The 15,821-nt window shown below is 31.6% G+C and overlaps 2 protein-coding genes across 8 annotated transcripts in view; both read left to right on the forward strand.

The window, feature by feature from the left end:
- The window catches only part of adgrg1 (adhesion G protein-coupled receptor G1), an 81,749-nt gene extending 76,756 nt beyond the window's left edge, over positions 1-4,993 (forward strand). For all 3 annotated transcript variants that reach the window (XM_062020787.1, XM_062020796.1, XM_062020805.1), the window contains exon 15: positions 1-4,993. This exon is cut by the window's left edge and continues 728 nt beyond it. The gene's annotated coding sequence lies outside the window, so the exon portion shown is untranslated.
- Positions 4,994-15,291: 10,298 nt separating this feature from the next.
- slc7a6 (solute carrier family 7 member 6) overlaps positions 15,292-15,821 on the forward strand; it is a 75,704-nt gene continuing 75,174 nt past the window's right edge. For 2 of the 5 annotated variants that reach the window (XM_062020647.1, XM_062020613.1), the window contains exon 1: positions 15,300-15,384. The gene's annotated coding sequence lies outside the window, so the exon portion shown is untranslated. Of the gene's footprint in view, positions 15,385-15,518; positions 15,599-15,821 lie in introns of those variants that run through there. The other 3 variants (XM_062020641.1, XM_062020622.1, XM_062020631.1) reach the window with 3 other exon arrangements.

Genomic DNA, 15,821 nt, shown 5'->3' on the forward strand with positions numbered 1-15,821 from the left:
TGGACAGTATGCCTAACATTGGAGATGTATCATTAAATCATCATTAACATTTTCAGTGAGGCTCTTAAAGGAAACGTTAAATGCTAAATTAGAAAATAAGTACAGTATTAACACTTTTTAGGGCGCAACATAACATCGAACTTCCTGTAAAAAGCTACTTCCTAGTTGGACAATATGCCTTTAATTGGAGATGTATCATTAAATCATCATAAACATTTTCAAAGTTAAATGCTACATTTGAAAATAAGTACAGTACTTACAGTATTGACACTTTTTAGGGCGCAACATAACATCGAACTACCTGTAAAAAGCTACTTCCTAGTTGGACAATATGCCTTAGATCGGAGATGTATCATTAAATCATCATAAACATTTTCAGTGAGGCTCTTAAAGGAAACGTTAAATGCTACATTAGAAAATAAATACAGTATTAACACTTTTTAGGGCGCAACATAACATTGAACTTCCTGTAAAAAGCTACTTCCTAGTTGGACAAAATGCCTTGGATCGGAGATGTATCATTAAATCATCATAAACATTTTCCAAGTTAAATGCTACATTTGAAAATAAGTACAGTACTTACAGTATTGACACTTTTTAGGGCGCAACATAACATTGAACTTCCTGTAAAAAGCTACTTCCTAGTTGGACAAAATGCCTTATATCGGAGATGTATCATTAAATCATCATAAACATTTTCCAAGTTAAATGCTACATTTGAAAATAAGTACAGTACTTACAGTATTGACACTTTTTAGGGCGCAACATAACATCGCACTTCCTGTAAAAAGCTACTTCCTAGTTGGACAATATGCCTTAGATCGGAGATGTATCATTAAATCATCATAAACATTTTCAGTGAGGCTCTTAAAGGAAACGTTAAATGCTACATTAGAAAATAAATACAGTATTAACACTTTTTAGGGCGCAACATAACATTGAACTTCCTGTAAAAAGCTACTTCCTAGTTGGACAATATGCCTTAGATTGGAGATGTATCATTAAATCATCGTTAACATTCTCAGTGAGGCTCTTAAAGGAAACGTTAAATGCTACATTAGAAAATAAATACAGTATTAACACTTTTTAGGGCGCAACATAACATTGAACTTCCTATAAAAAGCTACTTCCTAGTTGGACAAAATGCCTTGGATCGGAGATGTATCATTAAATCATCATAAACATTTTCCAAGTTAAATGCTACATTTGAAAATAAGTACAGTACTTACAGTATTGACACTTTTTAGGTCGCAACATAACGTCGCACTTCCTGTAAAAAGCTACTTCCTAGTTGGACAATATGCCTTAGATCGGAGATGTATCATTAAATCATCATCAACATTTTCAGTGAGGCTCTTAAAGGAAACGTTAAATGCTACATTAGAAAATAACATTTATTAACATTTATTACATGTTATTAACACACACAAAATTACCGATAATTGGTCCTGTTATAGATTCCCAGGCACCGGGGATTGGTACTGTATCGGTTCAAATGTGACCGGTACTCGCCCTGCCTGCGACACATGAGAGCATCGGTTATTGTAAAGGTAATTGCTGCCCTCTAGTGGACTTAAGTGGAACTGGCCAATGTTAAAATACTTCTGCTGTTTGTTTGTGCCTTCAAAATTGAAGGTTTTTAACTCAATTTAAAAAAAATACTACGTTTGTGCTGCCACAAAAAACATATTTGGGCTATTGCTAATTTAGTACGTATCACCACTGGTGTGAAAAATAATAAAATGTTAGCATTAAAACCATAATTGTGACGACACAAAGCAGCACAAATGCTCGGAGAGATTTGGGCCAGCTGCGTATTGTTGATAAATAATAAAACGTTGATAAGAATAAAACCGTAATAGCACAAATATTTGGCTTTTAGCTTTTTTGGGGGGGGGCTTCCAAAACATTTGTGCAATGATTGTGCTGTCAAAAAAATATTTGGGGTATTGATTTTTTTAGTACTTATCCGCACATCACTATAGGTGTGAATAATAATAAAATGTTAATAACAATAAAACATCATAGCACACATTTATTGGCGTCCTAAACATTTGTGCTGCATTTGTGCTGTCAAAATATTTCACACAATAGTGCTGTGAATAATAATAATAATAAATATTGATAGCATTAAAACCATAATAGCACAAATGGGGATTTTTATTTTTTTTTGGCAGCACAAACGTTAAATACTTTTGTGGCATTGATATTTCAGAGTGTGTGAGCTGACAGCACAAACTAGCACAAATGTTTGGGACACCCAAAAAAATTATGCTATTATAGTTTCAATATTATTGTTTGTGACAAACGTTTGTGCTATGTTTGTGCTAAGTGAAACCATATTACTGACAGCACAAACGTTTGGGACGCCAAAAAAACATTTGTGCTACTGTGGTCTCAATATTATTGTTTTTGACAAACATTTGTGCTAAGTGAAACCATATCAGTGACAGCACAAATGTAACACAAACCCTTGGGAGGATAAAATAACATTTGTGCTATTATGTTCTCAATATTATTGTTTTTGACAAACATTTGTGCTATGTTTGTGCTAAGTGAAACCATATCAGTGAAAGCACAAATGTAGCACAAACTCTTGGGACGCTAAAATAACATTTGTGCTATTATGGTTTCAATATTATTGTTTTTGACAAACGTTTGTGCTACATTTGTGCTAAGTGAAACCATATCAGTGACCGCACAAATTTAGCACAAACTCTTGGGAGGCTAAAATAACATTTGTGCTTGTATGGTCTCAATATTATTGTTTTTGACAAACATTTGTGCTATGTTTGTGCTAAGTGAAACCATATCAGTGACCGCACAAATTTAGCACAAACTCTCGGGAGGCTAAAATAACATTTGTGCTTATATGGTCTCAATATTATTGTTTTTGACAAACATTTGTGCTATGTTTGTGCCAAGTGGAATGATAATAATGACAGCACAAATGTAGCACAAACGTTTGGGACGCCAAAAGAACATTTGTGCTATTATGCTTTCAATATTATTGTTTTTTTTTACAAACATTTGTGCTATGTTTGTGCTAATTGAAACCATATCAGTTACAGCACTAATGTTGCACAAACTTTTGGGACGCCAGAAGAATATTTGTGCTATTATGGTTTCAATATTATTTTTTTTGACAAACGTTTGTGCTAAGTGAAACCATATCAGTGAGTGCACAAATGTAACACAAACTCTTGGGACGCTAAAATAACATTTGTGCTATTATTGTCTCAATATTATTGTTTTTTGACAAACATTTGTGCTAAGTGGAAGGATAATAATGACAGCACAAATGTAGCACAAACGTTTGGGACTCCAAAAGAACATTTGCGCTATTATGTTTTCAATATTATTGGTTTTTTTACAAATATTTGTGCTAAGTGAAACCATATCAGTGACAGCACAAATGTAGCACAAACTCTTGGGTCGCTAAAATAACATTTGTGCTATTATGGTTTCAATATTATTGTTTTTTTTTTACAAACATTTGTGCTATGTTTGTGCTAAGTGAAACCATATCAGTGACAGCACAAATGTAGCATAAACGTTTGGGACGCCATTAGAACATTTGTGCTAATATGGTTTCAATATTTTTTTTTTTGACAAACGTTTGTGCTAAGTGAAACCATATCAGTGACCGCACAAATGTAACACAAACCCTTGGGAGGCTAAATTAACATTTATGCTATTATGGTTTCAATATTATTGTTTTTGACAAACTTAAGTGCTATGTTTGTGCTAAGTGAAACCATATTACTGACAGCACAAACGTTTGGGATGCCAAAAAGAACATTTGTGCTAATATGGTTTCAATATTATTGATTTTGACAAACGTTTGTGCTATGTTTGTGCTAAGTAAAACCATATCAGTGACCGCACAAGTGTAACACAAACCCTTGGGAGGCTAATAACATTTGTGCTATTATGGTCTCAATATTATTGTTTGTGACAAACGTTTGTGCTAAGTGAAACCATATCAGTGACCGCACAAGTGTAACACAAACCCTTGGGAGGCTAATAACATTTGTGCTATTATGGTCTCAATATTATTGTTTGTGACAAACGTTTGTGCTAAGTGAAACCATATCAGTGACCGCACAAATGTAACACAAACCCTTGGGAGGCTAAATTAACATTTATGCTATTATGGTTTCAATATTATTGTTTTTGACAAACTTAAGTGCTATGTTTGTGCTAAGTGAAACCATATTACTGACAGCACAAACGTTTGGGATGCCAAAAAGAACATTTGTGCTAATATGGTTTCAATATTATTGATTTTGACAAACGTTTGTGCTATGTTTGTGCTAAGTAAAACCATATCAGTGACCGCACAAGTGTAACACAAACCCTTGGGAGGCTAATAACATTTGTGCTATTATGGTCTCAATATTATTGTTTGTGACAAACGTTTGTGCTAAGTGAAACCATATCAGTGACCGCACAAATGTAACACAAACCCTAAAAGAACATTTTTGCTATTATGGTCTCAATATTATTGTTTTTTTTTACAAACATTTGTGCTACGTTTGTGCTGAGAGAAACCATACCAAATGAGCGGCAGTGGTGTGTTGATGCCGGACATCAGGCGCGGTATCTGATGTGCGTTTCGATGAAAGGAGGCGCCACGCGTACGTGTGGCCGAGCGGAGGCCACTATTTGAGGAAAAAGGGTAAAGACAAAAGCTGTACATATTTTTTATTTTTTGATACGTTTTGGACACTGTGTCAGTGATAGCACCACCTTGATCATCAAAGGGACTTTTATTTTGACAATCTGAAGAAAGCAGCGTTTTCATGTTTTGGTTCAGTAATACTTGAACACATTTTAGCTGGTGTCATGTAGACAAAGTTAGTACTTTGTAGTACTTTGTAGTACTTTGTAGTACTTTGTAGTACTTTGTAGTACTTTGTGATGTATGTGACTTGTTAGATGCTGTGATGTTTGCACTATTTTGTGTTGTTGTTGTTCTTTTTACTGCTGTGATTGTCAAATAAAAGTTTTTGATGCAAAACACATTCCTCAATTGCTTTCATCTGCTCTCCTTAGACCCCGCCCCCTCTCCCCCCGTGTCGGCCAATCAGGTTCCTTCCTTTTCTGTTTCTGTCTCGCTTGTTTTCTTCCACTTCCAGCATTTGTGTGCCCGCTGACAAATGTTTAACCCTTCAAATGTCAGCAGAAATACGAGGAGGGAACATTACGATAATAAGAGTGTGTAAAAGTTGGACTTCTACCTCGTTTGTACCGTAAAATCTGGGATTGTTTTTACAGTGCATTACTGTAAATTGAGAAAGGTTTTTTTTACTTTTATTTTTACGGTAAAATCCAGGCGACTGAGCTGCAAGTTTTTATACCGTAAAATCTACGGCAGTTTTTACAGTGCATTATTGTAAATTGAAAAATGGTACCATTGGTATTTTTAAGGATGTTGTTTTTACAGTTTATTACTGTGAATTTGAAAACGGTTTCACTTTTATTTTCACGGTAAAATTCAGGCAACTGAGCTGCAAATTTTTATACCATAAAATCTACGATTGTTTTTACAGTGCATTACTGTAAATTGAAAAATAGTACTATTTATATTTTTTACAGATGTTTTTACAGTTTATTACTGTGAATTCAAAAGGTTTTTACTGAGGGTTTTTTTACTGTAAAATCCCAAGCAACCAAGCTGCAAGTTTTTATACCGTAAAATCTACAGCAGTTTTTACAGTGCATTACTGTAAATTGGAAAATGGTATCATTGATATTTTTACGGATGTTGTTTTTACAGTTTATTACTGTAAATTTGAAAACGGCTTCCCTTTTATTTTCACAGTAAAATTCAGGCGACTGAGCCGCAATTTTTTTTACCGTAAAATCTACTATTGTTTTTACAGTGCATTACTTTAAATTGAGAAAGGTTTTCTACTGTTATTTTTACGGTAAAATCCAGGCAACTGAGCTGCAAATTTTATACCATAAAATCTATGATTGTTTTTACAGTGCATTACTGTAAATTGAAAAATAGTACTATTTATATTTTTTACAGATGTTTTTACAGTTTATTACTGTGAATTCAAAAGGTTTTTACTGAGGGTTTTTTTTACTGTAAAATCCAAGCAACCAAGCTGCAAGTTTTTATACCGTAAAATCTACGGCAGTTTTTACAGCGCATTACTGTAAGTTGGAAAATGGTATCATTGATATTTTTACGGATGTTGTTTTTACAGTGTATTACTGTAAATTTGAAAACGGCTTCCCTTTTATTTTCACTGTAAAATTCAGGCGACTGAGCCGCAATTTTTTTTACCGTAAAATCTACTATTGTTTTTACAGTGCATTACTGTAAATTGAGAAAGGTTTTCTACTGTTATTTTTACGGTAAAATCCAGGCAACTGAGCTGCAAATTTTTATACCGTAAAATCTACGGCAGTTTTTACAGTGCATTACTGTAAATTAAAAAATGGTACCATTGATATTTTTACGGGTGTTGTTTTTACAGTGCGTTACTGTAAAATTGAAAACGGCTTCACTTTTATTTTCACGGTAAAATCCAGGCAACTGAGCTGCAAATTTTTATACCGGAAAATCTACGGCAGTTTTTACAGTGCATTACTGTAAATTGAAAAATGGTACAATTGATATTTTTACGGGTGTTGTTTTTACAGTTTATAACTGTGAATTGAAAAACGGTACCCTTGATATTTTTACGGTTGTTGTTTTTACAGTGCATTACTGTAAATTGAGAAAGATTTTTACGGTAAAATTCAGGCGACTGAGGTGCTAGTTTTTATATCGTAAATTCTACGTCACTTTTTACAGTTTATTGCTGTAAATTAAAAAATGGTTTCACTTTAATTTTTACCATAAAATCCAGGCGAGTAAGCTGAAAATTCTTAAACCATAAAATCTATGCTTGTTTTTACAGTACATTACTGTAAATTGGAAAATGGTATCATTGATATTTTTACGGATGTTTGTACAGTTTATTACTGTCAATTTGAAAACGGCTTCACTTTTATTTTCACGGTAAAATTCAGGCGACTGAGCCGCAAGTTTTTATACCGTAACGTCTACATTGTTATTACAGTGCATTACTGTAAATTGAGAAAGGTTTTTACTGTTATTTTTACGGTAAAATCCAGGCAACTGAGCTGCAAATTTTTATACCGTAAAATCTACGGCAGTTTTTACAGTGCATTACTGTAAATTGAAAAATGGTACCATTGATATTTTTACGGGTGTTGTTTTTACAGCGCATTACTGTAAATTGAAAAATGGTACGATTGATATTTTTACGGATGTTGTTTTTACAGTTTATTACTGTAAAATTGAAAACGGCTTCACTTTTATTTTCACGGTAAAATTCAGGCGACTGAGCTGCAAATTTTTCTACCGTAAAATCTACGATTGTTTTTACAGTGCATTACTGTAAATCGAAAAATGGTACCATTTATATTTTTACAGATGTTTTTACAGTTTATTACTGTGAATTCAAAAGGTTTTTACTGAGGGTTTTTTTACTGTAAAATCCAAGCAACCAAGCTGCAAGTTTTTATACCGTAAAATCTACGGCAGTTTTTACAGTGCATTACTGTAAATTGGAAAATGGTACCATTGATATTTTTACGGATGTTGTTTTTACAGTTTCTTACTGTCAATTTGAAAACGGCTTCACTTTTATTTTCACGGTAAAATCCAGGCGACTGAGCTACAAATTTTTATACCGTAAAATATACTGCAGTTTTTACAGTGCATTACTGTAAATTGAAAAATAGTACTATTTATATTTTTTACAGATGCTTTTACAGTTTATTACTGTGAATTCAAAAGGTTTTTACTGAGGGTTTTTTTTACTGTAAAATCCAAGCAACCAAGCTACAAGTTTTTATACCGTAAAATCTACGGCAGTTATTACAGTGCATTACTGTAAGTTGGAAAATTGTATCATTGATATTTTTACGGATGTTGTTTTTACAGTTTATTACTGTCAATTTTAAAACTGCTTCACTTTTATTTTCACGGTAAAATTCAGGCGACAGAGCCGCAATTTTTTTTACCGTAAAATCTACTATTGTTTTTACAGTGCATTACTGTAAATTGAGAAAGGTTTTCTACTGTTATTTTTACGGTAAAATCCAGGCAACTGAGCTGCAAATTTTCATACCATAAGATCCACGGCAGTTTTTACAGCGCATTACTGTAAATCGAAAAATGGTACCATTGATATTTTTACGGGTGTTGTTTTTACAGTGCATTACTGTAAAATTGAAAACGGCTTCACTTTTATTTTCACGGTAAAATTCAGGCGACTGAGCTGCAAGTTTTTGTACCGTAAAATCTACGGCAGTTTTTACAGTGCATTACTGTAAATTGGAAAATAGTATCATTTATATTTTTACGGGTGTTGTTTTTACAGCGCATTACTGTAAATTGAAAAATGGTACCATTGGTATTTTTACGGATGTTGTTTTTACAGTTTATTACTGTGAATTTGAAAACGGCTTCACTTTTATTTTCACGGTAAAATTCAGGCGACTGAGCTGCAAGTTTTTATACCGTAAAATCTACGGCAGTTTTTACAGTGCATTACTGTAAATCGAAAAATGGTACCATTTATATTTTTACAGATGTTTGTACAGTTTATTACTGTGAATTCAAAAGGTTTTTACTGAGGGTTTTTTGTACTGTAAAATCCAAGCAACTAAGCTGCAATTTTTTTATACTGTAAAAACTACGGCAGTTTTTACAGTGCATTACTGTAAATTGGAAAATGGTATCATCGATATTTTTACGGCTGTTATTTGTACAGTGAACTACTGTGAATTGAAAAACGGTACCCTTGCTATTTTTACGGATGTTGTTTTTACAGTGCATTACTGTAAATTGAGAAAGGTTTTTACTGTAATTTTTAACGCTAAAATTCAGGCGACTTTTTACAGTTTGTTGCTGTAAAATTAAAAATTGTTTCACTTCAATTTTTACAATAAAATTCAGGCAAGTGAGTTGCAAATTTTTATACCATAAAATCTACGCTTGTTTTTACAGTGCATTACTGTAAATCGAGAAAGGTTTTTACTGTAATTTTTAACGCTAAAATTCAGGCGACTTTTTACAGTTTATTGCTGTAAAATAAAAAATTGTTTCACTTCAATTTTTATAATAAAATTCAGGCAAGTGAGCTGCAAATTTTTATACCATAAAATCTACGCTTGTTTTTACAGTGCATTACTGTAAATTGAAAAAAGTTTATACTGTTAATCTTACGGCAAAATTCAGGCGATTGAGCTGCAAATTTTTATACTGTGAAATCTACGGAAGTTTTTACAGTTTACTGTGAATTCAAAAGGTTTTTACAGAGTTTTTTTTACTGTAAAATCCAAGCAACTAAGCTGCAATTTTTTTATACTGTAAAAACTACGGCAGTTTTTACAGTGCATTACTGTAAATTGAAAAATGGTACCATTGATATTTTTACGGGTGTTGTTTTTACAGCGCATTACTGTAAATCGAAAAATGGTACCATTGATATTTTTACGGATGTTGTTTTTTACAGTTAATTACTGTAAATTTTAAAACGACTTCACTTTTATTTTCACGGTAAAATTCAGGCGACTGAGCTGCACATTTTTATACTGTAAAATCTACGATTGTTTTTACAGTGCATTACTGTAAATCGAAAAATGGTACCATTTATATTTTTACAGATGCTTTTACAGTTTATTACTGTGAATTCAAAAGGTTTTTACTGGTTTTTTGTACTGTAAAATCCAAGCAACTAAGCTGCAAGTTTTTATACTGTAAAAACTACGGCAGTTTTTACAGTGCATTACTGTAAATTGGAAAATGGTATCATTGATATTTTTACGGCTGTTATTTGTACAGTGAATTACTGTGAATTGAAAAATGGTACCCTTGCTATTTTTACGGATGTTGTTTTTACAGTGCATGACTGTAAATTGAGAAAGGTTTTTACTGTAATTTTTAACGCTAAAATTCAGGCTACTTTTTACAGTTTATTGCTGTAAAATTAAAAATTGTTTTACTTCAATTTTTGTAATAAAATTCAGGCAAGTGAGCTGCAAATTTTTATACCATAAAATCTACGCTTGTTTTTACAGTGCATTACTGTAAATTGAAAAAAGTTTATACTGTTAATCTTACGGCAAAATTCAGGCGATTGAGCTGCAAATTTTTATACTGTGAAATCTACGGAAGTTTTTACAGTTTACTGTGAATTCAAAAGGTTTTTACCGAGTTTTTTTTACTGTAAAATCCAAGCAACTAAGCTGCAATTTTTTTATACTGTAAAAACTACGGCAGTTTTTACAGTGCATTACTGTAAATTGGAAAATTGTATCATTGATATTTTTATGGATGTTATTTGTACAGTGAATTACTGTGAATTGAAAAACGGTACCCTTGCTATTTTTACGGATGTTGTTTTTACAGTGCATTACTGTAAATTGAGAAAGGTTTTTACTGTAATTTTTAACGCTAAAATTCAGGCGACTTTATACAGTTTATTGCTGTAAAATTAAAAATTGTTTCACTTCAATTTTTATAATAAAATTCAGGCAAGTGAGCTGCAAATTTTTATACCATAAAATCTACGCTTGTTTTTACAGTGCATTACTGTAAATTGCAAAAGGTTTATACTGTTAATTTTACGGCAAAATTTAGGCGATTGAGCTGCAAATTTTTATACTGTAAAATCTACGGAAGTTTTTACAGTTTACTGTGAATTCAGAAGGTTTTTACCGAGTTTTTTTTTACTGTAAAATCCAAGCAACTAAGCTGCAATTTTTTTATACTGTAAAAACTACGGCAGTTTTTACAGTGCGTTACTGTAAATTGGAAAATGGTACCATTGTTGTTTTTTTTACAGATGTTTTTACAGTTTATTACTGTAAATTTTAAAACGGCTTCACTTTTATTTTCACGGTAAAATTCAGCCGACCGAGCTGCAAATTTTTTACACCATAAAATGTACGGCAGTTTTTACAGTTTACTACTGTGAACCGCTATTTTTTTTTTTTTACAAGTGTTGTTTTTACAGTAAAAAAAAAACAGTTTCACTTTTATTTTGAAGGTCAAATTCATTGATGGGGGGAGTCCCTGAGGAGACCCCAAGGTGTAGGTGGACTGGATGAGTCGGGGCCAACGCCAAAATGTTTCGCAGCACTTGTGACATTTGCACCTGCGTGATAATTACTCAGATGTGACCTTTGACCCTCGCGGGATGACTCTAATGACACGCTTCACGTCACGCGGCGTCACGCGTTGCGCAATCCGTGTCCACAAAGTGTGCTGGTGTGACACACAAAATATCACAATATATGAATATTAATAACTGTGTGGTGCCGCGGATATTATTAATATCCGTTTTCTACCGCTTGTCCCTTTTTTGGGGTTGCGGGGGGTGCTGCATTGAAAGTATTCATTTTTAAAATTTAGTGTAACAAGACATACATCAGATATTAATATTTATAATATACTAATATGTATATTAATATTAAAATATTAACATAAAAATATTACTATTAAAATAATAATTTCAATATTAATATTAAAATATTAATATTGACATATTAATGTTAATATTAAAATATTAATATTGATAATTATTTTAATATTAATATTAAAATATTGATATTAAAATATTGATATTAATATTAAAAAATGCACTTCAACTGATGAACCGCTGCACACAAAAAGGTGAAAATTGGTCCAAATATGGAAATATTGATGCACCACACAGTGGCACTGTGGTTAAAACACATAATTGCACAACAAATAATTTGATGGTGTTTTTTAGTTCGGACTTTTGGGGGGCGATGAACAAAAATTAGTTTAAAAAAAAACATAGCCGCCGTTTTGATTGATTGATCGATCGATTGATTGATTGAAAGTTGTATTAGTAGATTGCACAGTACAGTGCATATTCCGTACAATCGACCACTAAATGGTAACACCCGAATAAGTTGTTCAACTTGTTTAAGTCGGGATCCACGTTCATCAATTCATGGTAAAATTGGTAAAATGGTAAAAATTCAAGCAAAGCGTCTGTGCACCTTTGGAGTTTGGCAACCCATTTTCTATTTATGTAATGATGTTAAAACTTCAAGGATATCTGTATTATTATTATTCAAGAGGGACAAGCGGTAGAAAATGGATGGATTATTGTTGTTGTTGTTATTATTATTATATAACTTATACCGTAGTATTTTGACAACAACACCATAGCGGGCGCCACAAATGTTATTAACGTTAATTAGCGTGCACAACTGTTTTTTTGTCACTTTATTATTATTTGTTTGTATTGACATAATTATGAGATAGAAAGTCGACATTTTGAGATAAGAAAGTAATACTTGTGAGTTATGAATTGGAATTGTGAGATAAAATGTCGAAATTATGAGATGAGGTCATAATTATGCGATCAAATAAGTAGTTACAAGATAAAGTGGAAATTGTGAGCTTAAAAATCGAAATTATGAGATAAAATGTCGAGATTTTGAGATAAGGTCATAATTATGAGTTAAAAGTCGAAATGATGTGATAAAAAGTCATAACTATGAAATAAAAAGTCGAAGTTATGAGTATAAAAATAAATAAATGAAAAGTCATAATTATGAGGTAAGACATTTGAACATGTTCATGAGATAAAAAGTTGAAATTATGAGATAAAAGTCTTAATCATGAGACAAAATGTCAAAATTATGTAGGAAGTCATAATTATGTGTTAAAGTCGAAATTATGTGATAAGTCATAATTGTGAGTTAAAAGTCGAAATTATGTGATAAAAAGTCATAATTTTGAGTTAAAAGTCGAAATTATGTGATAAAAAGTCATTATTTTGAGTTAAGAGTCGAATTTATGTGATAAAAAGTCATAATTTGGAGTTAAAAGTCGAAATTATGTGATAAAAAGTCATAATTTTGAGTTAAAAGTTGAATTTATGTGATAAAAAAATCATAATTATGCGTTAAAAGTGGAAATTATGTGATAAGTCATAATTATGAGTTAAAAGTCGAATTTATGTGATAAAAAGTCCTAATTTTGAGTTAAAAGTCGAATTCATTTGATAGTCATAATTGTGTTATAAAAATCGAAATTATGAGATAAAAAATCATAAATATGAGTTAAGAGTCGAAATTGTTTGATAAAAAGTCATAATTATGCGTTAAAAGTCGAATTTATGTGATAAAAAGTCGTGTTCACGAGTTAAAAGTCGAAATTATGTGACAAAAAGTCATAATTTTGAGTTAAAAGTCGAATTTATGTGATAAAAAGTTGTGTTTATGAGTTAAAAGTCGAAATGATGTGACAAAAAGTCATAATTATGAGTTAAAAGTCGAAGTTATGTGTAAAAAGTCGTGTTTATGAGTTAAAAGTCGAAATTATGAGATAACAAATCATAAATATGAGTTAAAAGTCTAAATTATTTGATAAAAAGTCCTGATTTTGAGTTAAAAGTCGAATTTATTTGATAGTCATAATTGTGTTTTAAAAATCGAAATTATGAGATAAAAAATCATAAATATGAGTTAAAAGTCGAAATTATGTGATAAGTCATAATTATGAGTTAAATGTCGAATTTATGTGATAAAAAGTCGTGTTTACGAGTTAAAAGTCGAAATTATAGGACAAAAAGTCATAATTTTGAGTTAAAAGTCGAATTTATGTGATAAAAAGTCGTGTTTATGAGTTAAAAGTCGAAATTATGAGATAACAAATCATAAATGAGTTAAAAGTCGAAATTATTTGATAAAAAGTCATAATTATGCGTTAAAAGTCGAAATTATGTGATAAAAAGTCGTGTTTATGAGTTAAATGTTGAAATTATTTAATAAAAAGTCATAATTATGCGTTAAAAGTCGAAATTATGTGATAAAAAGTCGTGTTTATGAGTTAAATGTTGAAATTATTTAATAAAAAGTCATAATTATGCGTTAAAAGTCGAAATTATGTGATAAAAAGTCGTGTTTATGAGTTAAAAGTCGAATTTATGTGATAAAAAGTCATAATTTTGAGTTAAAAGTCGAATTCATGTGATAAAAAATCATAATCATGCATTAAAAGTCGAAATGATGTGATAAGTCATAATTATTAGTTAAAAGTCGAATTTATGTGATAAAAAGTCGTGTTTATGAGTTAAAAGTCGAATTTATTTGATAGTCATAATTGTGTTTTAAAAATCGAAATTATGAGATAAAAAATCATAAATATGAATTAAAAGTCGAAATTGTTTGATAAGTCATAATTATGCGTTAAAAGTCGAATTTATGTGATAAAAAGTCGTGTTTACGAGTTAAAAGTTGAAATTATGTGACAAAAAGTCATAATTATTTTGTTAAAAGTCGAATTTATGTGTAAAAAGTCGTGTTTATGAGTTAAAAGTCGAAATTATGTGATAAAAAGTCGTGTTTATGGGTTAAATGTTGAAATTATTTGATAAAAAGTCATAAGTATGTGTTAAAAGTCAAAATTATGTGATAAGTCATAATTAGGAGTTAAAAGTCGAAATGATGTGACAAAAAGTCATAATTATTAAAAGTCGAAATTATGTAATAAAAAGCCATAATTATGAAATAAAAAGTCAAAATTTTGAGATAGGTAAGTCCTAATTATGAGTTAAAAGTCGAATTTATGTGATTTAAAAAGTCATAAATATGAGATAACATGTCGAAGTTATGTGATAAAGTCATAATTTTGCGATAAAATGTCGAAATTATGTTAAAAAGTCATAATTATGAGATACAAAGTCAAAATTACGCGATAGAAAGTCGAAATTATGGGATGAACGTCGAAAATATGAGATAATAAATTAGGTCATAGACACAAGATAAAAAAGTTGAAATCATAATGATGACATTAGAAAGTCATACAAATAATTATGCAATAAAAAGTCCTAATTATGACATAAAAGTCAACAATAGGGCAGTTAAGCAGTTTATATCTTTTAAATGTTGACCTATCTCATAATTACTTTTTATCTCATAATTATGACTTGTTATCTTATAATTACGACTTATCATCTCATAATTATGACTTCCCATATTTTTATCATTTTGCCTTAGAAACGAATATTATATAATTTTATTTAAAAAACAACACATTTTTTTAATAAAATAATGTACAGAAAAAAATGTGTTTTTGCCAACTGAGCCCACTCAGATCTTTCAGGGGCAAAATATTGTTTTAGTGATTATTTCAAGTGTCGCGCATGTAAAGTCAGCTGCAGTGACGTCATGCAGCGTCTTGCGGTGACGTCACCGAGCAGCGGCAGTTGTTCCCATAGGTTGTTCCCAGGTGCTGCTGATGCACTCTCGTCCCTGACGGCCGCCTGTCACATCCTCACCAGCGGGCGGAAGCGGAGGTCAGCGCAGGTACCACCGGGACACGCTTGTTGTTGTTATTGTTGTTGTTGTCCTTCTTGTTGTTGTCGGGGACTTGTTGGACTTCGAAACACGGATTTTATCGGCACGCGTTGCCGCTCGGATTTTTAATCAGGCATCCTCATTGACAAAAGGGGGCTTTCGCGTCAAGCTAGCCGCAGCTAGCCGGTGTGACACCGGTGGAGGAGAAGAAAACTAAACAAAAGTAAACGCTTTTTATTTGATTTTTTTAATACATCTCGTCAAATTAGTCGTTGATAATTAATGATTATAAATGTTTAGCGGTTTAGATTAAGCAACATATGCTCGTGACTAAGTATAAGTATAGCGAACATGTTCGGTACTCGCTGAATCATACTTTGTACTCTATTTAAGAACGTTAACGGGGTGTAAATGTTCAAATAGAGTGGAATGTGTCGGTGAAAAGG

The sequence above is a fragment of the Entelurus aequoreus genome, linkage group LG02, assembly GCF_033978785.1.
Source record: "Entelurus aequoreus isolate RoL-2023_Sb linkage group LG02, RoL_Eaeq_v1.1, whole genome shotgun sequence".
Taxonomy (NCBI): domain Eukaryota; kingdom Metazoa; phylum Chordata; class Actinopteri; order Syngnathiformes; family Syngnathidae; genus Entelurus; species Entelurus aequoreus.